A 24,953-nucleotide genomic window follows, 5' to 3' on the forward strand; every position below is an offset into this window, starting at 1 on the left:
GGGATGTCAGTGTAATGGAGCAGGTGATGAAGGACCAGGTGAGATTCTCCTCCAGGTGGACACCAAAGGGATTTGATGTGCTTGATCTCAATCCATACTGATGTGAACAAATATATCTGTATTTTATCTACATGCAGAGACATGTTGATGGATTTACACTGTTTTGGTTCTTTGGTAGATTTTGACATGATATGCATGATATGCACTTGCTGCAGGATTGAGAATGTTGATTATTAGAGGCAAGTGTGCATGAAGACTTGGAGCGTGATCTATAATGAGTGTTGTTATGTAAGGAATTAAACAGACAGATTGTTGACAGCATTCTCTTGAAATAAACATGCTAAATTAATCAAACAGCCAATGCAGCAAATCCAATTTTTTTAATCAGACCCTCATCTACTGTGTACAAAATTATAAATAAACCACTGCTAAATAAGCAATATTACATAAATGCATAGTAAAGAAAATCAATATAAAATTTTTCTTTACACCTAAAAATACAGCTAACTGCAATTTTTAACAATATTTACAGACTGTATGCTAATCTATGCTAACAGCTTCAATTATCACATCAGATAGACTGCTGTGCACATAAATACATTACACAAAACAATATCATGCAGTGGAATATCACCATGATTGAACAGCACAGGTTTTCATTTATTCACATGAAGTCTCTGAATTTCCACAAGACCAGATGAAAACAACCCTCTTATCAGGGGCTAATCAAAGCCTTTTGAGCATTGGTGTAGCTACAGATGTCCAGAATAAATCCGAGCTCACTGGAGGAGCAATGCCAAGTTAAATAAAGGTGAAATAACACATAATACTCCTCAGGCCTATGAATCCGGGAGGAAAGCTGAGGAGAGGGAGGCAGTCAAACATTGCAACGCTTGGTGAAATATTTACAGTTCTCAAGCACTGATTTTTTTGGTTTATAGTTTGTTTAGGAGATATCCTAACGCTAATAAGATGCAATCCTTTAAGACCGCGTTCTTAAAATATCCCTGCTGTGGTCCTTGGCAGCCCTTAACGAAGAGTGTTCAGACATTGTAAAATGTAATTGCTTCCATAAAAGTCACCATAATGAATGGTGAAATGCAGTTTCTCCGACCTGCTGAGATTATTTTTCCCCTCCGACGAGCCATATTCAAAATGATGTTCTCTTTATTAGTCAATTGTATATCATGTACAGGGATTCGACTCAGCATGAGAACATGCAATGTCCTATATTTTAAACAACATCTCCCATATACAGTTTATGCATTCCAATATCCATTAATGCAACGTAATGATCTACACTGTATGGACAAATGTTTTTAGACACCGGACTTTTCCAGTCATATGTAGATCATCCCCAAACTGTTGTTGGAGGCACACAATTGTATAAGACGTCTTTGGTTGTGGAAGCTTTACATTTTCCCTTCACTTTATCTAGGAGACCCAAAATTGTTCCAGCATGACAATGCCTCCATGAAATTCTGCTTTACATGGGTTGGAGCGAAAGAGCTCCTGCTATAGAGCTCTGACCTCAACCCTATTAAATACCTTTGGGATGAAGGTGAACACTGCCACTACATCAGTACCTGACCATTTACATCTGCAAGCTGAGGAGACCAGGTGCTGATGTTCTGGGAGATGAATGTTGTCCCATGTGTGTCTATACAGGGTTCTAGCTGCTCCACAGTTCTGGGTGTCCTTTGTTGTGTTTTTCATTTCATGATGCACCAAATATTTTAAAGTGGTGGAAGGTCTAAACTGCAGGCAGGCCAGTTAAGCATTTAAAGATACTTCAAAATCTAGTGGAGCATCTTTGCAGAAGAGTGAAGGTTACTATAACAGCATCCAGGAGCCTGTATGTTTAATGATGTTCACAACATAAGTTAGGCATGTGTATTACTGTTACAGTACCTGAGGACATTGGTTAACCAAAATCTTACATTTCTGACTGAAATTTGATCACAGTACTTCAGTACACAATACTAAAGTATTTATTTACTTATTTAAATCACAAATTATAATGCATAATACTATAATATATTTAACACTGGAAGACTGTCAGCCAGGTAAAATAAAGTATGTGCAAAATTTTAAATAACAGACTTTTGAAACCCAATTAAAACAAAGATACTTTGGCAGAAACCATGGCTTTAAAAGCTTACTCAGCAGTGTCTAAAACAGTGGAGATGGATGAGCAGCCCTGGACCAATATATCAATTTGAATGGTTAAAAAAAAAACAAATAACCAGACTAAATAAATCCAGGTAAGCTGTCTGAATGAGCTAGACCAGCTAGTCAGGTGTTTTGAAGTTCTACAATACGAAAGCTGGATGAATTTAAGTTCAGTATCAATTGCTTGCTGTGTTAAATATGAGTTTATAGGTAACAATGGATAAAGGATAAAGGGGCATGCTAGCAAAACTTCTAACTTCGTCACATGAAACAGCTATTATAGCTAGCTTGTCACCAAACCTAGCAAAATGAATCCTTGAATCCTTACTAGTTAGCTAGCTAGCAAGCATAGTTGTGTCTATTGTAAACATTTAAAAATTAACTGCTCTAATTGTTTTTTTTCTCTAGTGAATTATTACTACAGAAGCAATGCGCCCGGCCGGACCGCTAAGCCTTTTCACATAATCAAATTATTATATGCCAAAAGCTATTTTCTAATAAATCCAAATTTGTATCAGGCACATCAAGGCGGGCTCAGTAGAGCTGTTTGGGTCCTATGGGTTGCTACTACAGTTACTTTGCTCACTGTTTCTACGATCAGATGTGCAGTTGAGCGTGCAGTGAAGACAGCAGAGAGAAATGTGCAAAAGATGAAACTTTCAGTGAGTGAAAAACAATGGCATTCTCAAAAATAAGGAAAGTTGGTGTTTGTGTTTCTGAATGATTTTGCTGTTGATATTTTATCAATGCAACATGAAGTATAGAAGAGAGCAATGTTAAACATTAGATACATTTAGTTAGGTAAAGACAATACGTGTGAAGTTAAATGTGATTTCCGTTTACATTTTTTTTTAACCAGTGAGGTATGCGTTCATTATTTGTAATCTCGGTTCAGCAGAAACAAAAGCACTTTAGCTTTTCCTTTTATGTATTTATTTGTAATGTGTCCAATTAAAATGTTGCCTTCACTAATTTCTTTAGTCACATAGGTATATAATTGTCCGGACCTCAGCTGGCGAGGAGGGTTTATTTAATGGACCTTAAGGATTTTAGTTGAAGACTCCTGTTGGAGAGGATACAGGGAGTGTGGGGCAGTGGGAGAGGATCAAAGGGACTATGGGTAAGTAGTAGAGGATAAGAGGGAGTGTGGGGCAGTGGTAGAGGATACAGGGAGTGTGGAGCAGTAGTAAAGAATAAGAGGGATTGTGGGGCAGTAGTAGAGGAAAAGAGGGAGTGTGGGGCAGTGGTAGAGGATACAGGGAGTGTGGGGCAGTAGTAGAGGATACAGGGAGTGTGGGGCAGTAGTAGAGGATAAGAGGGTGTGGGGCAGTTGTAGATGATATTAGGAGTGTGGGGCATATGTAGAGGATACAGGAGTATGGGGCAGTAGTAGAGGAAAAGAGGAGTGTGGGGCAGTAGTAGAGGAAAAGAGGGTGTGGGGCAGTTGTAGAAGATACAGGGAGTGTGGGGCAGTTGTAGAGGATACAGGGAGTGTGGGGCAGTGGTAGAGGATACAGGGAGTATGGGGCAGTAGTAGAGGATAAGAGGGAGTGTGGAGCGGTTGTAGAGGATACAGGGAATGTGGGGCAGTTGTAGAGGATACAGGGAGTGTGAGCAGTGGTAGAGGATCAGCGAGACAATGGGGAAGATGTAGAGGATCAGAGGAAGTGTGGGGAAGTGGTAGAGGATAGAAGCAGTGTGGGGCAGTAATGGATGCCAGTTTGTTTTTGCTTAGTAAGCAAGCATCGGAATTTCGAATCTGATGCAGGCAGCTACAGGAAGCCAGCGGAGGGAGGGAGTGCAACAGTGGGGTGGTGTTGGAGAATCTTGGAAGATAACTCATGTCGCTGCAATCTAAATAATTTGCAGAGGTCAGACGTCTTCGAGTTGCAGTAGTCCACTTTTGACTTTACAAGGGACAGAACAAGCACACTAGTGGACAAAAATTGATAAATTCTCCTGCAGCGGATGAGCAAATTTTACTTACAAGTGGTGGACAGAGTAGACCATTCCTTTATTTAAGTAAAAGTACAAATTGCCTGTTCAAATATTACAAGTCCTCCTTTTTTATTTCTACTTCAGGAAAAGTACAAAGTTCAAACATATTAAATGCAATTAAGTATTCAAAGTAGGAGTAGTGATCTGAGAGCTATATTTGAATAATTAATGCAATTCAGTGTTCCATTCTCTTGAACATCAGACTTTTTAAAGAAATAGTTTCCTTGTGTTACAGACACCCAGTGAGAGAACCCTGACTCAAAAGTCTCTCACCAGAATCGTGGGGTTACTACTGTGCTCTTGCCAATGCTTCACATTTAACAAAACTTATGTATTTGCTTCAAAATATCAAGTAAGATATTAAAATATAATAAAGTAAAATTTTCCGAAATTAAAATACCCTGAATGTTTTTAATCATTTCTCTGTATAATCCGACACTGTGCTGAAAGTTCAATGACACATCTGTAGCAATATATGTATTTAATCATTAATGGATTATCGATCAGTGCTGTCATGTTTGAATTTATCCAACAAGGCCTCCTCCCCTTTGTTCGAGGCTCTCCGCAAACACTTTCACACACCGCTGCTTATCCATATTCCACTAAGGTGAGGCCATTTGATTTCATCAATTATTGCCTTCACCGTGGGTATAACCGCTTGCAAATACTCAGCAAATAGACCTCTCCTTTGGGCCAAATTAAAACTGGTGTGCTTTCCAGGACAAAGCAAACAGAATGTAAATTACAGCAAGTTGAGGATCAAATAGCAGGATTCTGAAAGAGACACAAGTGTCTTAAAATGTAAGTCGCTCTGGATAAGGGTGTCTGACAAATGGTGTAAATGTAAAGCAAAATTTTGCAATCGTAATTTAATCCACAAGGTATAGAAAGACTAAAAAGATCTCTATACAGAATAACAGGACAGACTGATCTGTTTAGTGATGAATGCTCAGAGGATTTAAAGGTGGTTTCTGCTTAAATATTAAAAGTTCTCCTTTTCCATTTCTACTTAAGTACAAAAGTTCTTACTTTTCGAATGCAATAAAATATCCAAAGTAAGAGTCTATATCTATATTCCACCGAGGTGAGGTCATGTGATTTAATCAGTTATTCATTTCACCGTAAGTTTAGCTGCTTGAACATACACAAATGGATCACTCCTGTGGGCCACTAGTGTACTTTCCAGGACAAAGCAAGCAGAATGTAAATTACAGCAAGTTATGGATAAAATAGCTGGATACTGAAGGAGAAAGCGAAAGAGAGAGATTTCCAAGGTCAGATCAAAAAAAAGTGCAAATGATCTATTTTGTATTTGTAGATTTTGGCATTTAGGTATGGAAAGGTGGGACAGAATATATAATAACACAGCACCAACAGAAAAACAAACTTTTAATCATTATTTCATGATGCATGAGTTATTATTAATTGAATCATTATTTCACAATGTCTTGAACGGCCAAAAAGAGCGTTGATTATGGAAAAGTTTGGGACAAAACAGAATATTTTACATGAGCTGGGCATCCTGTTAGCTGTTTCTGGCAAAGGGACATTTCTCCAGAGTACACATCCCATCTCATCACAATAAGCCAAGCTGCCTGAAGAGTTCTTCCACTGAGACGAGGACAGGAGAAGGCAGCAAGACAACCGATTCTCCCAGTAAGAGGAATGCAAATAGCTTGTAAAGCAAGCCATTTAGCCTTCAGCTCAAACAAGATTCACACTCTGGAGAACCTGCTATTGCGAGAAAGCATTTTTGTGAAAAAAAAAAAAAGAAAAAGAAAAGATGGAAATTCATTACTATAAAACGATTTAAGAAGATAAAATTGTGTTCACCATATGAGTACAATCTAGGACTGAAAGAATACATTTCAAGACCTTGAGGAAACTTTAAGAGTTCTGAGGAAAGTTGTCATGTATGGACCTATTACTAAGTGCTAAAACTGATTTACTGTCTATCCCAGGAGATATATCCCCATGACAAGACCTTTCTAAAATATCCGTGGAGAAATCTCACCTCAGACCATCTGACACTGTAGGTAACTTTGGGATAGTTGGTTTCTGGACAATAAGCCATCATTCTCACCGCACAAAGCTAACCTGATTTTGTCACTTAGAGTCAGTTTTCCCTTTACAACAGGGGTCTTCAATCTTATCCACAAATCTCCAGGGTTGCTGCTGCAGGCTTTCATTCCAACCAAGCAGGAGCCACACCTTGTGTAACCTGTTTAATCAGCTCACCTTAGTCTCCAATCAGCTGTAAAGTGTGCCTCCAGTTTGGCTGTAATGAAAGCCTGCAGCCATATTGCCTCTTTTTTGCGGATAAGATTGAAAACCCTCGGTTTACATTATCAAAAGGATCCTTCCATTTCTATTAACAGAGGCCACTCAGGTTCTTGTTCAGCCCCAGTCTCAGGATTGGACTACTGCATCTCAGCAACAAGAACCTGTCCTGAAGTTTGATGGTTGTGGAATTGATTGTGCCACCTACAAGAATGCACCAGCAGCAACAACAATAAAACAGGCTATGGTTTAAGGCCATTGTGTCTGGAGTCCTGGCCTTTTTCAAAAAGTGTTTGTGTATGTGTCCATAGGTCTCCTATATCCTAGCAAATTCGAGGTGGCTTCAAAAGTTTCGAGACTAGCTCTGTTTACAATAAAGTATTTTTTTTTATCTACGTTTACACACCATTACGTTCAAAATAGTTGCACAGCAATACAGCGCTCCCTGTGTTCCTGCCACTTCTGGAATATGTCCTGAAACTTCTGCTATTCGTGCTGGATCTCCGCAATGATGTCAAAACGGAAAACTTTGAGCTGCATCTTTTTCTTTAGAGAAGGGTGAAGTCCCTAGGAGCCAAATCTGGGAATAGGGTGGGTGCAGAAGTGGGATCATGTTGTTTCCGGCGAGAAACTCATGTGTAAGGAGAGCTCGGTGACAGGGTGCGCATGTGGACAGAATAGCAGACATAGTAACAACTTATGCTGCCAACTGTTGCTGTGTTACAAAACTAGTTTTGATGCCACTTCGTAAAAACATGGAAATTATGGTTTAGACTTAGAGGTGGTCCTAGGAGGACCTAGAGGTTTAGAGGTGGTAGCTTAGTGGTTGAGAGGTTTGGACTTTAGATCCGAAGGTCGTGAGTTCAAAACCCAACCAAACCAAGCAGCCACTCCTGGCCACACAGAAGAGAATTAAAACAAATTTTCTTTGTATAGCACTTTTAACAATTGACATTGCCTCAACAGCTTTGCACAGGTAATGCGTTAATAAAGAATGAATACGAATGTTCTATATATATGTACGTTTTTCCCTAATGAGTGAGGAAAAACAAGGAAAAACCCCCTGAGATGGCATAAATAAGAAACCTGGAGTGGAACCCGACTCAAGAGGGAACCCATTCTCATCTGGGTGTCACTGAATGTCCATTTATTACAGCTAAACATTGCTAAATGTGTGCACTGATGGTGATTTATTGCAACCTGTAGAAACCTAAATCATTGAAGCAGACCTTTAACATTTAGTATAGTCCAAATCCATCCGCAAAAGCTCCTGTGTTGCTCAGTAATTTCATGGATCCCCAAGGACATTGATGTAAGACCATCCCCAGCTGCACAGAGTGGCCTCCAATTTAAGAGAACTCCATCCAGAGGCAGGCCGGGACGAAGCAGGCAGATCTGAGGAGAAGGACAGGAACACTGGTCACTGGTACCTCAGGAGCATGTTTAACTCGACAAGATAGTGAGTTTCTCTCTGGTACCTCTCCAGACTTTTCTTTAAGGCTAAACTACAAGGCCTTGGTAAAGAAGATTGAAAAGGATTATTTTTCTTTTTTGTCAACCATGAATGAGAATCAGAATCATCTTTATTGTATAATGATATTTGGTCCTGATAGTTCGCATTCTCCTGCCAGAGGGAAGAGTTTCAAAAAGTCCAGGGTGAGAGGGGTCAGACACAAGCCTAGTTGCCTGCTTTAGGGTTGTGAAGTTGTACAGGTGCTGGAGAGTGTCAACAGGCAGTGGGAATCTGGCAATCTGGCAATGTCCCACCAGGAAATTTTTTCAATTCCACTGTCCAAGGTTCAACAATGTTGCCTTTAAAATCAGGTTCTTCTTAATCTTTAATTCTCATGTCGAACTGTGGAGTTTTTTCCTTGCCACTCTCGCTCATGGCAGTGCTCAGAAATACGAAATCATTCGGAAAACTTCCTTATGACAATAACTGTCAAATGTCAAAGTTCGGTATCCAGCTGTACCGAAATGATCTTGCCTGGAACGTAGTGGTTGAACGAGTGTGACAGACTTTGTAATTACAGGCTGACAAGTGGAAAATAAGGCAATTTGAAGGCAAAATAACATTTGGATGAACACCCAAGCACCCATAAAATCCTTTCACATGAGCGCTACCGGATCCTTTTTTGTTCCCTCCCCTGATTTTTAGTCCTGAATGAAGTTCTCCTGCTTGTGTAACTACACAGGCATGAATAGCAATATTTCTAATTGCCGGTCATCATGGTTTACATTTTTAATTATGCTCTTGTTTTGTTTGGTTAGTTTTAATGATTCATATCAAATCAGTAGAGCACTTTGATCAACATTTCCATTGCGATTTTTTTGCAATAAAAAACAATCTAATTTGGCCACCTACTTGCCTGCACTATATTATTTTAACGGACAGTTTAACAGAGACACTTTGATGTAGGGAAATATTTGCTAAATATGTTTATGGGAAAGGATGCACTCCTGGAGCCTCACCGGCATCATTTATCAAACAATAAACTATAATTTCAGTGACAGCTAGGATGGCAAAATAGCAACATAAATACTGATGCTCGTCACAACAACAACAATAAGGAAATGAGAGCGAGCCAGGGTGGAGATATTTGATCGAGGTTAGGGCTGTTTCATCTGGCCTGGCCTCGCTTCCCCCTGCTAGCAAATTATGGATCAATCTATCACCTGAATGGCGCTAATAACTGAATGGGTCATTTATAAAAGCAACCCAAATCTTGTCTGTATTCAGGCAAATGTCCTGTCATTTCAAACCATCTTAAACTGCCAGTGATTTAGCATCTTCATTGCTTCTTTAGCCAATCACTTCCCGAAGGGAACATTTAGAAAAGTGTCATTTTCCCTACAATGATCATTACCTAATCGGGGTGGTAATGTTTTTTGCATTTAGCAGCTTTTATAGCTACATGTCATTGAAGCGATGGCCAAGATGGCTCACTATGACCGAGTCACGATCCTTCCAGTATTTAATAAATAGAAGGGACGGGAGCCAATTTAACCTGCACCCATTTTTTTTCTTGGAGTTGGAAAAGCCTGTTAAGACAACACTTCGTAAACAATTGATGGATTCGCTTATTTATGATTCTTTCGAATGTATTTTGGATGAATGTCTCTTTCCATCAACTCTTTCATGCAGTAAATTCTGTTCAATAATGGAGGTTTAGGAACATCTTAATCTGCTCAAAATATACACTAGGGATGCGCCTCTCCGTAACTGAAGCTGATGCGATTCGCATCTGGATGCACATGAAGCAGCTTACGATGCAGAGTGATCCGATTTTGATTCGATTCAACACGATGTGATTCAATGCAATGCAATACAATGGAAAAAATATGATGCTATGCAATTCACAGAGATACAGACAGTTCACTTAAATTTCTTTGGTTCAGACAGACAACAAATCATCAATTTTCACTTGCAAAAACAAAACATTTAATAAAACCAGATATGCGTTTCCTGTTCTGTATCCAGGAAGTTCCAGCTCTACCTCTGCCATGTTAATCTGTATTCTATGTGACTCTCAGGACATGCCTCGAGAAACAGTTTAGAGAAGAGAAATCAATCTACATATCAAATATTGATCACAAATGATTGGTCACTTTCTAAAGAATAAAAGTATAAGCATCTATTAATAATTATATATAAATGAATCGTTTTGCTTTTTCATTTAATGATGCAAATATGTTAAAAACTATGTATCTTGGTACAAATGCCAATTTTTATCTGATGCATACTTTTCCAAATCAATGCTTTACATTGTCACCTCTTATTCCGATACAACTTTGCGAATCAGGGAATCTTCCTGCCAGAGGGGAGGAAGGGCAGGGGAGTTTGTATCCCGGGTGAGAGCCACAGCTGCCTGCTTCAGGGTTCTAGAAGTGTGCAGGTACTGTAGAGGTTCACCTTTTTAGCAAAGTGGAGGACACGCTAAAGTCTGCCTTTGTCCTACCTGTTCCAGTGATACAAATGAACTAGTATATGACAGAAGGAACAACACCAGGATGATAAGGCTGACTAGGCTAAGAATGGATCAAAACGATAGAAAAAGATAGAAAAAAAAGATAGAAATTTCCCCACTGTGGGACGAATAAAGGTTTATCTTATCTATCTTAAAAAGGGGCTGTTTAGAAACACGACTCTGCCCTTTTTAGGCTAGATGTTACTGTACGCATTGTGATTGTCCAGACAGTCAAGGTGAGAGTATTTTTGCTAGCATAATCTAGTGCATACAGCTAGTTTTGCTGTTCCTTTGAATACTAGGCTGCAAGTACTGTAGAATCGATGTAGATAGAAAATTACATTTTACCTGATATTTAACCGTTTTTGTCCTCAATTCTTTTAAATTTTTGCAGCTGACTGCCATGATGACTCTGATTCCCCCTAACAGTTTCACATAGGACTCTGTTGAATTGGCTCCAGCCTGCCTCATCCACTTTCATTCCCATGTAAGCTCCAGCAGTCAGCCCTGGCAGACTAGCCTCAGGCCAAAACATAACTTGGTGGGCTTACTCTCATCGCTCAGGCCACCAATCGTATTCACTTATGGCCTTTAGCTCAAGATTCCTGAGTGGAAAAAATTTTTAAAAAAAGAATATATTGTAGCTATCATGTGAAGAGAGCTTTGTTTGCACTCAGAACTTTGCTGAGAAAATGTCCTTTCCCTTCACGAGCATCTCAGAAGACACTACAGCCCAGAGCTAAACAGCCTAGAGTAGCTTGTGGCCTTAAGCAGCTTTATCAAAGAGCTAAAATTCCTTTTATGGCTTTTTCAATTCCCAGATAAAAACAAAGATTTTTTTTTTTTTTTTTGTTCCAGTAGGGTTCAAAGTCAGTTCACATCCCACCCTTGTAGCCACCATGGTTGGGCCCTTGAAGAAGGCCCTTAACTGCTGTAGATGAAAGTTGCTCAAATGCCATGTCTAAAACATTTTAAGAAATGAGTAAACGTCCATGTTCACAGACAGCAGTTGTGTAGAATTTTCTAGACAGGAAAGCTACGGTAATTCATGTAACTATTCTTTACAAATGTGGTTAGCTGAAAATCATCTCTTTTGCACAATACGAAAACGCACCAGGTGCAGTTCAGAGCTTTGACATTAACAAAAAACAAGAGGCAAATTGATCAAGTGATGTATAAACAGTATCGTAGGGCAACTCACGATCAAAAACAGACAAAACAACAACTCAGCAACAGTGTATCAGAGGGAAGACAGTCACAATGAGCGTTTATTTTGCTGTGAAAAATCCTTGGAATATACAGTAGGTCTTCGAAATTGTGTGTATGTATTCAGCGCGATAGAGTTTGTGTCAGCCATATTTGTGAGCTGCAGTGCTTGTAGGTAAATGTTTACAGATGCATCTGGTTATATATTTGGTTCCACAAGCTTTAAGGTCCTTGCTCAAGGGCCAAGTGGCAGCTTGGTGATACTGGGGCTTGAACCCCCGACCTTGCGATCAGTAACCCAGAGCCTCACCTACTAAGCTACCAAAATACAACCTTGATTCCAAAAAAGTTAGGACACTGTGTGAAATGTATTACATTATAAAACGTTTTATTTCACAGTAGAGCAAATGTTTAAACTAAGAAAATATACCATTTTAAGGAAAAATAAAGTAATAATGGATTTTATTTTTTTTATGTTGAATATTATTTTAAAATAATGAAATATTCTGAATTTCTCTGCCCTCTTTTTGCTTCTGAGAGACTTTGCCTCTCTAAGAGACTATTTATATCATCATTTATACCACAATTTGTATCATCTTACTGACCTGTTCTCAATGAACTGTTTAATTTAAATAACATTTACTTTTTCCCCATTTCAAGTTTTTTTTTTTCAATGTGTTACAGCCATTAAAATTTAAAAGATTTTCGGTACGTATCCTCGATTTGAACTTTAGATTTTTATGCTTTCCCTGTTCTATTGTAAATAAAATATGGATTTGCAAATCATTGCATTGTTTTTCTATTTACAGTGTGCCAACTTTTTCAGAAATTTTAATTGTAATAGTTTGTAGTGATAGTATGCTTGTAATAGTATGTATGGTAATAGTATGTATAGTTATAGTATGTATGGTAATAGTATGTATAGTTATAGTATGTATGGTAATAGTATGTATAGTAATAGTATGTATAGTAATGGCATGTATGGTAATAGTATGTATGGTAATAGTATGTATAGTAATATTTTGTTTAGTAATAGTATGTATGATAATAGTACGTATGGTAATAGTATGTATAGTAATAGTATGTATGGTAATAGTATGTATGGTAAGAGTATGTATGGTAATAGTATGTATAGTAATAGTATGTATAGTAATGGCATGTATGGTAATAGTATGTATGGTAATAGTATGTATAGTAATATTTTGTTTAGTAATAGTATGTATGGTAATAGTATGTATAGAGTATAGTATGTATGGTAACAGTATGTATGGTAATAGTATGTATAGTAATAGCATGTATGGTAATAGTATGTATAGTAATAGTATGTATGGTAATAGTATGTATGGTAATAGTATGTATAGTTATAGTATGTATGGTAATAGTATGTATAGTAATAGCATGTATGGTAATAGTATATGTATGGTAATAGTATGTATAGTAATAGCATGTATGGTAATAATATGTATGGTAATAGTATGTATATAGTAATAGTATGTATATGGTAATAGTATGTATAGTAATAGTATGTATAGTTATAGTATGTATGGTAATAGTATGTATAGTAATATAGCATGTATGGTAATAGCATGTATGGTAATAGTATGTATGGTAATAGCATGTATGGTAATAGTATGTATAGTAATAGCATGTATGGTAATAGTATGTATGGTAATAGCATGTATGGTAATAGTATGTATGGTTATAGTATGTATAGTAATATTTTGTTTAGTAATAGTATGTATGGTAATAGTATGTATAGTAATATAGCATGTATGGTAATAGTATGTATAGTAATAGCATGTATGGTAATAGTATGTATGGTTATAGTATGTATAGTTAAAGTATGTATGGTAATAATATGTATAGTAATAGCATATATGGTAATAGTATGTATGGTTATAGTATGTATAGTTAAAGTATGTATGGTAATAGTATGTATAGTAATAGCATGTATGGTAATAGTATGTATGGTTATAGTATGTATAGTTAAAGTATGTATGGTAATAGTATGTATAGTAATAGCATGTATGGTAATAGTATGTATAGTAATAGCATGTATGGTAATAGTATGTATGGTTATAGTATGTATAGTTAAAGTATGTATGGTAATAGTATGTATAGTAATAGTATATGTATGGTAATAGTATGTATGGTAATAGTATGTATATAGTAATAGTATATATAGTAATAGTATGGTAATAGTATATATAGTAATAGCATGTATGGTAATAGTATATAGTAATAGCATGTATAGTAATATATGTATGGTAATAGTATGTATGGTAATAGTATATATAGTAATAGTATGTATGGTTATAGTATGTATAGTAATAGTATGTATAGTAATATATGTATGGTAATAGTATGTATAGTAATAGCATGTATAGTAATAGCATGTATGGTAATAGTATGTATGGTTATAGTATGTATAGTTAAAGTATGTATGGTAATAGTATGTATAGTAATAGTATATAGTAATAGTATATAGTAATAGTATGGTAATAGTATGTATAGTTAAAGTATGTATGGTAATAGTATGTATAGTAATAGCATGTATGGTAATAGTATGTATGGTTATAGTATGTATAGTTAAAGTATGTATGGTAATAGTATGTATAGTAATATATGTATGGTAATAGTATATAGTAATAGTATATAGTAATAGTATGGTAATAGCATGTATGGTAATAGTATATGTATGGTAATAGTATATATGGTAATAGTATGGTAATAGTATATATGGTAATAGTATGTATAGTAATAGTATATATGGTAATAGTATGGTAATAGTATGTATAGTAATAGCATGTATGGTAATAGTATGTATGGTTATAGTATGTATAGTAATATTTTGTTTAGTAATAGTATGTATGGTAATAGTATGTATGGTAATAGCTGATTTTCTTCAGTAGCTAAAGGGCAGGAAAGTGAAATCTATAAGAGCAAAGCCATACTTAAAGTCGTCAACGGAAAAAAAAATATCTAAGAAAACCAAACATTAAAATAAACGAATGCGCACTCCAATGCATCAATATGACAAAAAAGAGTCCTTAATTAATTTCAACTTCTAAATGGGCTCATCGTGTCACCGAGGCAATTAGAGCAAACGGAACGCATTTAGATAATCAGAAAAACGGCGCGACTTGAGATCACAACGTGCCTGACTAATGAGTTCATGCTCACAGATGCCTATTGGGTAAAAGGCACATTAAAAAGGAAATGCTTCACGAGATGATCCGATAAAGTTAATGACAGGGCAAAGCGGCGTACGTAACGGCGGCATACTTTTTTTCATCTCGAACGCAATTACCACACACACACTCACACTCGTAATGAGGATTCACAGGCGAGCCTCGTCTCATGGCTTGCTGATCCTTGTACATCAGTTACACTTGTTTTGCAGCGCACTTACATGTGTCTTAATGAGGACTCACACATGGATGCACAGGAACATTCGTAAAACAAATAGACAAACCAGTTATTGTATTTGAGAAGCTAAATTAGAGATACTGTATTAATAATGGATCCTGGGTTAGCACTGCGGTGCACACGATACGTAGGGCTTGATAAAACACGCAATAATATCATCCCGCCGTCGAGTGATTCCGAGTGCAGTATAATTATGCCGCATTACTTATGCTGAAGTTACTGTATATTACAAGATGGCAAGCCAGATGTTTTTCTTTTTTTCTGCAGTGAACTAGTGGAATACTTGATCATCGCCAGTAACATGATGCAGCACCCAGTAGAATCGTTCTGTGTAAGTTTTATAGTGTTTTGATTTATATAATGTCCATAAGATTATTTGTAGGTAGTGGGGATGTGCATCTCCATAACTAAGGCTGATGTGATTCGTTAGAATGCCTAGCTAACAATATACAGTAAAGATTTTTCATTCCTCTTTTCCTCCTGCCTGGTGGCTCCATCCTCTGCATTCTTCTACCCATATACCCCGTGTCCACCTCCTTTGCACAAACCATCTCAATCGTTCATCTTTCACCATGTCTCCAAAATGTCCTACCTGCACGACCTCTCTAATAAACTAATTTCTAATCCTGTCCATCGTCGTCACTCCTGATGAAAACCTCAACATCTTCAGCTCTGCTACCTCCAGCTCCACCTCCTGTCTTTTACTCAATGCCACTGTCTCTGAACCATACAACATCTCAGGTCTCACCACAGTCCTATAAACTTTCCCTTTCACTCTCACAGATACTCTTCTATCACAAATCACTCCTGCTATCACTCTTCTCCACCCACTCCACCCTGCCTGCACTCTTTTTTTTTACTTCTCTAATAATACACACATATATACAGTATATATACCAAATTCCATTCTAATTTTATTTTTATCATCTTTGAGCATCGTTATGTAGGTCAGTGCCTCGATTATCTCCAGAGGCCTGATTCTCTAGTCTTTAGGACAAGAAGAGTGATGATTTATTTACCACACACTCAACCTGTCAGGCTTCATTTCTCTTTAGCGATCTGCTCCGGACGGGACAGCTCGCCTAACGAGACCACAGCATCACACCCAGGTGAGTGATGCGCACTAGAACGTCTTCTCAAGCCCGACCATATTCAAACTGATCTCAGCTTTCGGATGCATGCCTGTAAGAGAACATTGAGATATTTAGGCATGTGCATGTTCATGCTTAATTAAGAGATGATGCTGTGTTTGCAGATGGTATGAGCAGAGCAGCCATGTTGAATTGATGTCGCTTGCTGCACTAAAGGTTGAGGAAACCTGCTGAGGAATTTTTACTTGAATTTTCATTTAGTACGAGTTTGAAAATTTTCGAGTTACAGGTTTTAGCTGAAAGAAGCATGAATTCTTAATGAATATGTGAAAGTCTTTACGTCATTATGTCAAAGATTATGAGCAAACTTCCTCCTTTTATACACTTTGACCCTTTTTGCTTTGTTTAAATTCATTCCATATGCATGCGCTTATTATTGCTTTTACTGTCATGGGTTCATGTTTTTATTCTTGAAATGTCTCCACCTCTGTCTTGCCATTGGTCCTCGTGTCTTTCCATTCACAGCTGTTCCCACTTTTGTGTTCATTCATTTGTGTTTAAACTCCACATTTGTGTCCGATGCCTCTTCATGAAGTACCTCGTTCAGTCCCTGCTACTTGCACAAAGCTTTTTTTTTTTCTTTTGCTTTTGCACATCTTTTGTTGTATGCAGATCTCCTGACACATTGCGCATTAATGGATTAAGGAAAAATGAAATCAGAATGTGTGTTTTAAAGTAAATGTGTGTGTGTGTGTGTGAGTGTGTGTAAGGTCAAGGTTAACCTCCACGTGTATCACTGTGTGTTATGTACTATGACTTCTCGCGAGTAACAAAAAATGGCGAGGTTTTGACTCTCCTTTTGATGGTTCCTTTTTTCAAGGAATTGTACGTGTATTGTAGTGTAAACTCAACACAAATTGTGAATTACTCATCATAAGTGTTTTATTTACTACTTTAAATGAATAATACAAAAATAAAATAGTTTTTTCAAACATTTTTGTCATTTATCAGTTCATCAAACTCGCGAACTATCGAGGATCCACTGTACATATACACAGTGTGTATTTATTATTTATTTATTTATTTGTATATTTGTCAAACTTGAATGGTTCAGATCATAAAACTAATTTTTAATATTACACAAAAATAACCAGAGTAAATACAAAATTCAGTTTTCAAATGATGATTTTATTTACTAAGGGAAAAAAGCCGTCCAAACCTCCCTGGTTTATAAAGTCAAGTTACAGTATCTCTAATAAAAGAATGAGAATAAATGATCTAATGTTTTCATTATAAATTTGTAGAATGTAGTATACAATTCTCAAATAGCTACTAGTTTTGATATCATTCTATTAGCGGCTCAAATATTGCTAACGCCTCACACCTAGTTGTGAAATATCCTGCTTATATCCTGGTCATTTTCCAGCATCGACAAGTTAAAGCTGGTGTTGATGTTTGATGCGCAAAACCGACTGGATGGATAACAATAATTGTTGATTTTTGTTCTATATTATAAATATGGATTGTTAGATGTAGAATTCTCTTGCTCTACATTATGCACAGTGATAAAATGGTGCCATAAAATTGCATTTATTTGGATGAATATTAATAAATAGAAACATGATATTCGACAGAAAAACAGTGTAGGAATTGCGTGCATTTGTGCCTCGACCTGCATTGAAGATATCCACCATATAAGTGAAACCACGCGGAAATATCCTCCATGTATCTCGTGAAGGTCATCAAGAACATTTTTCAATAGCTGTCTCACTCTGTACCTAGAACTGTGTTATTATGTTAAGTGTTGTCTATAAGGGAGGACATTTATTTAGAATTCTGATTAAACAACCAAAATAACTTGTGTTCAATGGTTTGACATCCTCCAGCCAATCAAAATGGACGAATTGAGAAGTAACAGGACTGCTACAGAAACAATGGTAATTAATAACAGCTTCAGATTTGCAGTGTGAGCTGTACAAGCACACCTTTGCTGCTTTCAAGTTGGCAGCGATGCTTATGTTGCTGTTATTTTGTTAATTTGTACGTTAACAAAGACGGCAAGCTTCTTCATAATATGTCCGCCAATGCAACAATCATTCCATCTAATGCCAGTTTACTGGTGATTTTTTTGTTTGTTTGTTTGTTGTGGTTTCAGGTTGTGGAAGCCGCTGTTTGTTTACAGAACTTTGTTGGAAAAGAGCCGATCGTATATATGATTAATGATGTCCAATTACCAGGACCTGAGTATACACATTTTTAGAAGGTTCATTAATCTTAAAGACTTTCCTGAGTTCTCTTCGAGAAAGCTTGTACTTCAATTGGCTTTCCTTTTTACTTTTATGATGACGGATGATGCTAAGGTTTTGTTTTAAGCCTGCAGCTACTGTACATGCATTAAGGTATTTTTTATATTCAATGTTGATCTTCTGGTCTGAATATTAAAACTTTGAACCAATGCTACTGGAAGAACTTTTATAACTGCGGGTTTGACCCTCGCCTGCCAGAGGTTTAGCCAAAGTTCTGAGAACATAGTTGGGGAGATGATGATGGGCGAATCATGTTACTACAGCCTGCAAATTAAAACTTACAAGGTGCACCGAATGCAACATCGGTGTGTGGTTTGGTCCATTACATGAAGGTCATGCAGTCAAAATGCAGCTTAATTACAGTAAATTGTATGTTGAACATGTTGGCAGGAACAAATATTTATATCTGATAGAACATTAACTATTTGTTTTTGAATGTAGGTATTTTTTTTAATTATGTCTCTACTTATTTTATTTATTTAATGATTTTTTCCTTAACTAATTACAATGTGGACACCTTAGCATAAGTTTCATATGTGCCTTAAAAACATTCCACATCTAGTCCCATTTGCTCTTATGGGAACCTCCACTTTTCTGGAAAGATGTTCCTTCATTCATTCAGCCACGAAGGTGTTAGTAAAGTCAGGTATTGATGTAGGTGAGGTGAGGAGGCCTGGGGTGCAGTCAGCATTCACACTCATTATGTCAATAGGGTTGAGGTCAGAGCTCTATTGCAGGAGACCTTCGACTGTAGCTTATGTAAAGCAGATCTTCATGGAGCTGGCTTTGTGCATTTGGGTTTCCTAGTTCAAGTGAAAAAAAGATTTCATGCTACTACATCAAAATACGTTAGTTTGGGAAAGTAACACATATCTCTGCACAATTCAGGCAATGTTTTTGTTCATATAGTGTAGATATTGTATTTATTTATTTATTAACTGATGAACCTACTTATTTAAATTAATGGTAATTTATAATCTCGTGCTACTTGTTTTCATGAATGCAGATAGGGATAATATTTTTCTTGAAATAACCTCAGATGTTGATAGGTTTGAAAGGCTCATATTAGTTTTCTTTTAGCGCTTCTTTATATTTAACAAAAAAATATATATATATTTCTAGAGTTTGCATCCTTGTGATATTACCGTGATACTGTATGTTTCCTTTTCGTTCAAAAATTCAACAAGATTAATATGTTACTACTGTATTTAATAGCTAGTAATTTCAGTGACACAAGTTCAAAAAGGTGTTTTTTTGCTATTAAATATTATCTCTAATCAGCCATAAAATATTGCACTTTTGGACATATTTTTTTCTTCATTTTGTTCCACCTAATAGCCATGTATTCATTAAGTTAATTGAGCTTCAAAGACTGTTTCATACTCAATTATTTTTCCCAGAATCAGATAACAGGTTTCTTAATTTCACCAATTACGCCTATTAATTTCCCAGTTCATAAATCAGCTAATTGCTCTTCTTAATAATATGTGATTTCCCCCTCTTTTCAGTGTGCAAACACTGTAATATTCTTATAATTATTTTTATGAATATTATTATTATGAGGTATTTTTTTAAGAAATTTATTCTCAGGCAGCTATTAATATATATATATATATTTTTTTTTTTTAATCGTCTATTTATTGGTTTATAGTGCACTACTCATGATTTTCATTGTAAAATAGATTTTTAACTAAAATAATTATAATAATAAAAACAAAAGTGAGTGCACCCCTCGTATTTCAGCAACCATAATAGTATTTAGTACTTTCTTAAGGGACAATATTATATAAATGAAACTTGGATATATTTTAGAGGAGTCAATGTGCAGCTTGTATATCAATACAGATTTACTGATCCCTAAAAATAAATACATACAGTCATAACTGTCAATATAGCTGGCAACAAAAGTGAGTACACCCTAAGTAAACATGTCAAAACTGTGTCCAAAGTGTCCATATTTTGTGTGAGCACCATTCTCATCTAGCACTCATGCGTCTGTTTTTTGAAGCAGCTTCTGCACCTGACACACCGCACGAGGACTCGACTTGCGAGTTCTGTTCCGAGTGGAACCCATCTTGAAAAACCTCTGTATGACCCTGGACACTGTACAGTAACTCAGTTTCAGGGTGTTACCGATCTTCTTATAGCCTCAGCATCTTTGTGGAGAGCAACAATTCCTCAAAAACTCTTTACCATGAGGTGCATGTTGAACATCCAGTGTTCAGCACCAAATTATAACTGCTTTAATACAAGATACACAAATTTGTATGGTTTTGTCAAACATGGTTACACCACATACAGCTGTTATCACTGAACGTGTACTCACTTTTGTTGACGGTTATTTTGACACTAATGGCTGTATGTTGAGTTATTTTTAGAGGATAGTACTGCTGTAAATGACTTTTCCAGCCATATGTGGTTCTTATACAGGATATAATATGTGGTATCATTATACAGGAAGTCTTTGGATTCTTTAGCATGAAATTTGCCTTTCATTTGAAACAGAAGAATAAATCCTGTCCCAGCATGACAATGTCCCTGTGCACAAAGCTAGCTATATGAAGATATGTATACAAGATACATGGGTTGGAGTGGAAGATCTCCTGCTATAGAGCTCTGACCTCAACCCTATTAAACACCTTTGGGATGAATGTAAACACTGACTGCACCCCAGGTCTTCTCACTTCACCTACATCAGTACCCAACTTTACTAATATCCTTGTGGTTGAATGAATCTCCACAAATCATCCCAGAAGAGTGGAGCTCATTATAACAGTAAATAGGGATTATATGTGAAACGGTATGTTTAAAAAGAAGCACATAATCTTATACTCATAATCTGTAAACATTTGTCATGTTTGATGATCGAGATAAACGAAAATCAAAATGGCGGCAATATATTAACGTGCTTGAAATTTCTTTATGTACATGATGTGTGTTAATAAATGAGAATGTACATGCACGTGTTTTTGAAGGGCTTTTTTACACAACAGCGTTGCCGCGATTTGTTTGATGAAGGCATGCTATAAAAATACATACAGTACATGTTTATCTGTCAGGAATCCACCTGCCACGCCCCCTTCGGCCCCCTTCAGCGTGTCAGGTGTTTTCTCGGCCGCTTTCTCTGAAGCTCCCGGCTTCAATCGCGCACATATGGTGCTCGTTTATCATCATCACCAGCTCCTATTTAAACTTCCACACTCTCACTGTCCGTTATTGTTGGTATATGTTGGTTCACGGCGGTCGTTGTTATCGCTCATGTGTATCCCGGTACGTGCCTTCCCACCGGCACTCTCTCAACGGCTGCTCTTTTCTTCCCAAAGCGCACCGCGGATTCCCCCCGATCCTGCCGGTGTTCATTCTATGCTTTTGCTGCTCATCCCACGTTCCGCGCCGCCAAGCGCGGCTTTCGCCTCCCGTTCATCGCATAACATTTAACAACAAAAGGCATATGTGCACTAACTAACAGCAGAGATTCACCAGTATACAATACAACACCTGTAGCAGCTGTAAGCCTTGATTTTTCCGCCACTTCCACGAGTTCTTCTGCGGCTGCACCAAGATAACCGACGTTAAATGGCAAATTTTTCCCCCCTTGTGCATGAGATATCAGGGTCGACATAAAAGAATCGACATAACCGATAAAAAATGCTAAGACAAAGAGAGAATTTGGCGGTTCCACTTCAAAAACGTCGACTTAATAGGGTTGTCGAGATAACCGAGGTCGAGATAACCGGGTTCCACTGTATATATATATATATATATATATATATTTGATAAATTTAATGCAGTATTATTAAACAAATGAACATAAATATGCACACAGCACTACCAAGCATGAATGATGAATGCTGAAACTGACGCCTTGATGTGTTTATATTATTTCTAAATTAGTCCCATCAGAGCTGTTCTAATCTCCTTAAAGCATTTTTTTACTCTGATTATCTTCATGCTTGACTTCACCATGAAACATTCCTCATCTGGAGATGAAACAGAAACAGAGATGTTAATGTTAATATCTCATTTTTCTAACTGGCAGGTGCTTCCATATGTCTTTGGAATTGCAACAACCCAATTAGATTGCACATCTGTTCCATTAACAAATCAAGATCTCATCCATCAAATCTGTCACACTCGTCTCTCAGCGTTCCCCAAACACCATATTCTTCAAAATTCTTCAATGGCATTTCTGCACAGTGGACATAAAGGAAACCTAAAGTCATTTTAAGGTCATTCTGCCAGACGGTGAGAACTTACTTTTTCAGATTTTTCCCATTAATGACATAATTATAGAAGTTTTGAAATGTACAGCTCCTGTCAAATGTATGGAAACACCTAGTCTTTTATCTTTTTTGAGACACATGGATGTTCATTTTGTTTCTATCCCACAAACTAAGTAAAAGGCAAAAACACACAAGATTTGTATAGCGAATAAATGGAAGAAAGTTCTGTTGATTCATGAAGAAGAACTTCTGTAAAATGGAGAGCAGGAAAACAAATGTGAGCAAAAGGTCTCACCTCCACAGTCAAACATGGAGGTGAAATCTTAATGGACTTATTCTGGGTAAAAGGAATCATAACCCAACATGGCTTCCATTCAACCAAATTCCACCTTAAAAGACTAAGAGCTGAATCGTACCTCCAAGCTCTCTAATCATTGTTTAAACAGTCTATCAATCCATCATGGTATGGCCTGCCCAGGCACCACACCTACATCCTATTGAACTGCTCTGGGATGAATTGAATCACAAAGTCAAAAAAAAAAGCAGTATTTCATCATTTCAGCTTAATGTTTGATGAAAAGAAAATGTCCGGATGCCGAGTACTAAAGTGCTGGGTTACTGATTGGAAGGTTAGGGGTGTTGCCCCAGTGCCAATCTTGGGCCCTTAAGCAAGGCCCTTTACCCTCTGTGCTTCAGGGGTGCCATATCATGGCTGACTCTGCGCTTTCACCCAAGCTTCCAAGCAAGCTGGGATATGTGAAGCAAGAATTTCACTGTGCTGTAATGTACAAACGCTATTCTATTCATCTTGTTTGTCGCATATAAATAAAAAGAACATGCATTTGTCTATCAAAAAGGAAACTCATGACAGGCACTTTATGAAGTGCAGGCACAGTGCACACCACTCTGAATGTACATCAGCTTTAGTGAGAGTTATATACAGCTTTTTATTATATTAATGTGCTCATTGTAATCATTTATTATTTCTATAGTAACAACTAATTCACCTCATGCTTCAGCTATCATAATGACTGCTACTTATTATGATTTCCCCAGTCAGTGTAAATTTTACAATAGGTATCGCTTCAGCATGATTTATTCTGCTTTCATGACAACTGGAAGGTCTGGATATGTCTTTATTTCTTCAATCAAAAAGCTAATGCACACTAGAAACCAGTGTAGCACTTTTTTTACAGCTTTAGCACAAATGCACATTTCAAAAGGAAAAAACAGATTCACATTTAAATAGATTGTGTAACTCCAGATTTTGTCGAATTTGAATTTTCAGATTGCTGCACATGGTAAAATTAGACTGTCTGGTAGGTGAATGTTTTTTTTCCATTCCTGAAGCCCAAATGTGGTCCAAACCATAATAGTTTTTGTTATCACCCATCATAATAGACCAAAAGGCTGTTATTCAGTGTACATACTGTACTGTAAGTAAACAGTATTATTGTTTAAACTGACTATATGTACTACACAGACTGAAAACAAAGCTTGACTAACCAAATAAGTGGGAATTTTGCATCTACAATATTGGTTGAACATGCCCTTTAATTATTTTAGGTTTTTTTTTCCAGTTGCTTTGGAACATTTTTTCGACTCATCCTTAATATTTGCAAACCAGTAAGTGCATATCTGAAAATCATAATTGAAACCAGCACAACACATCGTATTTCTTTTAAAAGCCTGTACTTTTCTTAATATCCCTAATAAAAGAGTAAAACTTTCTTACCCATTAGGGGTATTCAATCCGTATTCATGATCCGCATGTTCGATTTGGCACATGTTTTACGCTGGTAAAATGTTTCCTAACGCAACCCTCCCCATTTATCTGAGCTCGAACCCGGGCCACAGCGGTGAGAGCGCCGCATCCCAACCACTAGACCACCAGGGAACCTATCCCTAATAAAAGAGTAAAAGTATTAAATTAAAAGTAAGTATTTATTTCAGTGAACATCTCATCTCATGCATCGCCAAAAACCTTGGCGATTACAGGAAGTGAAAGTGATTTTTCACATGCGCAGAACAAATCGTGTCCACGGTATGAAGTGAGTAGCCACAGTGACACTTAAAGTGCGAGGTCCACCACTTGATATGTTTGTGAGGGAACTCATATTTTACCTATGATCTGCAAATAAAACAAACACTGCATTCATACGCATGTGGACCGAATTTAAAAACCTGTACTAAAACAGTTCGGTACGAATACTTTTACCGTTACCCCTAGTGATTTGTGAAAGTAATGTTGTCTAATCGATTGGAATTGTAGAATTTCTA

The 24,953-nt window shown here is 36.9% G+C and overlaps 1 long non-coding RNA gene across 1 annotated transcript; it reads left to right on the forward strand.

Annotated features, from left to right (window-relative positions):
• Window positions 1–2,766: 2,766 nt before the first annotated feature.
• Window positions 2,767–16,191, forward strand: LOC124380887. Its single transcript, XR_006924748.1, has 3 exons — window positions 2,767–2,834; window positions 15,321–15,384; window positions 16,109–16,191. It is a non-coding gene; the product is annotated as an uncharacterized LOC124380887 (long non-coding RNA).
• Window positions 16,192–24,953: the final 8,762 nt, after the last annotated feature.

Source organism: Silurus meridionalis, chromosome 27, assembly GCF_014805685.1.
Source record: "Silurus meridionalis isolate SWU-2019-XX chromosome 27, ASM1480568v1, whole genome shotgun sequence".
NCBI lineage: Eukaryota > Metazoa > Chordata > Actinopteri > Siluriformes > Siluridae > Silurus > Silurus meridionalis.